The sequence below is a fragment of the Pteropus alecto genome, unplaced genomic scaffold, assembly GCF_000325575.1.
Source record: "Pteropus alecto unplaced genomic scaffold, ASM32557v1 scaffold76, whole genome shotgun sequence".
NCBI classification, from domain to species: Eukaryota; Metazoa; Chordata; class Mammalia; order Chiroptera; family Pteropodidae; genus Pteropus; species Pteropus alecto.
In genome coordinates this window covers 30,711,444-30,714,317 of record NW_006443138.1, presented here as the reverse complement: position 1 = coordinate 30,714,317, position 2,874 = coordinate 30,711,444, and the positions used below count along the sequence as shown (strand labels likewise).

General features: G+C 43.6%; 1 protein-coding gene across 15 annotated transcripts in view; it reads right to left on the bottom strand.

Moving 5' to 3' along the window:
- CACNA1C (calcium voltage-gated channel subunit alpha1 C) overlaps positions 1–2,874 on the bottom strand; it is a 606,859-nt gene that overhangs the window by 128,738 nt on the left and 475,247 nt on the right. The gene's annotated exons all lie outside the window — the stretch shown is intronic.

Sequence of the window (2,874 nt, the reverse complement as noted above, 5' to 3'; positions counted from 1 at the left end):
CATCTCTACGTGTGACTCTAGCCTGAGCCGCCATCATCTCATACTTTGGTAATTGCTATTGAGGTCACTTCATTCACCTGTTTCCATATTGGCCTCGCTCTTACCTATTCTTTTCCTAACATCAACGTGATCCTTCAAGAATGCAAAACTAACCAAATCAACCCGTTCCACATTCATATGACTTCTCACATTCCGTGACTTCTCACAGTTTTGTGACTAAGATCATTAAGGGGTCTACCAGGCCCTGCCCCATCTCCAGCCTCATCTTCCCAATCTCCCCTCATGCCATACTGGCCAAACTGGCCTTCTCTCAGTTTTTCCACCCAAGGGCCTTGAAACGCACTGTTGCCTCTGATTGGAACATTCTGCCTCACTCCTTACCTCAGTAATGTACGTTCGTCCTTCAGCTCTCAGCTAAAATTTTATTTCTTCACAGGTGCTGTTCCTAACTTACCAGTCTAAATCGGGTCCCTCCCTCTGTCATTAGCCCCACACTACAGTTACTTTTCCTTCTTAACACTTACCCTGATTTTAATGACTTCTTTACTTGTTAATGTCACTTTCATGCCAGATTATGAACTCCAGTGAGATGGCGTCAATTTGCTCTACTGCTGTGGATCACCAATCCCTAGTATCAAGCTGGGCACAATATTGATGAGAATTCAAATAAATAGGTCTGCCCTGAAATTCAGCGGTTTCCAAGTGAGTGCTTCTGTCTATTCCCCTAACACATCTTCATCTGTTTCATTTATTTGTTCTTATTCTTCTGTGTGTCCATGTCCCAAGGTTCTACCTCCACTCCTCTATGAATAACTCTTGTCCTTTGACCTCATTAATAGTTTTTATACTGATTACCTCAAGCATGTGACTCTATCCCTGCTCTGAGGTAGATGTCCATTAACTGCTGCCTGTGCGATCCCTGCAAATTGTCACTCTGGTCGGCCCCGCTTCACATTGTACTTCAGCATCCTAATCGCATTCTATCTCCAAACTTTGACGGCACCTTCCTCTGCATCACCTATCCTCCCTACCTCCTCCTCTACCCCTAAAATATCACACTGCAGTTCCTTTCTCTCTGCCCCCACCCGCTCAGGAATCATCTTCATCCAGGCCTCTCACCATGTATAAATCCTTATCCAGACCTCATCTCACTACATAAGCCTTTTCACTCTTACCTTTAAAAATGCTAGACTCTCACTGTCACTCACTTTCAGCCCTCAGCCTGTTCTCATGCTGTCTCTGCCATTAGGAATGTTGGCAGTCTCATCTCATCGTTGCCTGACGTGGGGGTGGGCAGGGGGTGAAAGATGGGGAAAGGCTATAATTTATTAAGTACATATTATAATTCTAGCACTGTGACCAGGTATTTTATATGCACAGTGTAGGTATATAAATGTGGACATTCATGGGGATAACAGGGACCATTTCTACAGAGCTCTTGAAGCCTGCAGCGTGTGTCCTCACAGAAATGACAGATTTGTAAGAGAGACTGCCAGCTGCCCTCTGTGGGGGATTATCATGTTTTCTTTCCAACAGAACTTCCATGCTCTCCTGAAACACACTCTCAAGTGACTTCCTGGTGCCAGTTCCCCTGTCCCTCCTGGTCTGCAACTTGGGCCATGCCCAAAAGCCAGAGTTGCAGGATCCTTGATCATCTTCTCTCTAACCTTCCTTGTGTCAAGATCACAGAAAGGCCTAGCACTGACAGACATTGAAGGCTTGCTATCTGCCTCTCCCTAGTGAGGCTGTCTGAGGCCCATGTCTAGAAACTCGAGTGCTTGTTTTATATAGTTCCAAAAGAAGAGGAGAGAAAAAAAGGCTTGGACTGTTGCTTAAAAATGTAATTAACATCGTATTTTAACAACATTTTGACAATAATTGCTTTCCAACAATGCTGAGAAACCTGCAGTGCAGACTCCCTGGTGCCATTGTCAGAGTGAGTGATTCTGAAAGCCCCATGTACACTGGAAACAGAAGTGGCAAGAGATGGTCTGTTCCTAAGGCTTGTTTTCCATTCTCCTTTAGCTTGGAGGCCATGTGTGGCTTATGTTTAGACTCACCTACAGCTAACCTCTTAAAAAGGGTTGGGTTTGCTCTGACCCATTTCAGAGAGGAAGGTTGAAATAAGATGCCTTTCTACTGATGGAGTGATTTAGAAATTCCTTTTATTTGGGACTGGTCCTACTCAGAGCCTTCTCTCTCTCTCTCTTAATTTTAACTTTTCAATTAGAGTTGACATTCAATATTATTTTATATTACTTTCAGGTGTATAGCATAGTGGTTAGACATTTATATAAGTTACAAAGTGATCGCCCCGATTAGTCTAGTACCACCTGGCACTACACATAGTTATTACAATATTATTGACTATATTCCCTATGCTGTACTTTACATTCCTGTGACTATTTTGTAACTACCATTTGTACTTCTTACTCCCTTCACATTTTTCACCCAGGCCCTCAACCCGCTTCCCATTGAGTAACCACCAGTTTGTTCCTCATGACCTTCTTTTTGCAATGCCTTTCAGTGACCCGGTGAGTTTAGAGTTCTTATACCTCCCAGGCAACAGGAAAAGCAGAGAGTCTCCATCTCCCGAAGTGGAATCTGGTCCAGGAGGCCTCATGCTCAAGGTCAATATGACTCCTTGATAGAATTGGACTTTAATCTTTGGACTCTGCTTTCTAAGACAGTGGTCATGAAACCAGCAGTTTGCTTATTTTTAGCAGGTAAATCATTTTTTCCCCTTCGTTTTTTGAGGGGCATATTTACCAGGGACCACTGGTTTACATTTTTAAGATCGAACTAAGATGAGTGATTGTGATAATTCATGTGTGAACTGTTCTCCCTCACTAGTGGCCCAGTCCCAGGCCAGGG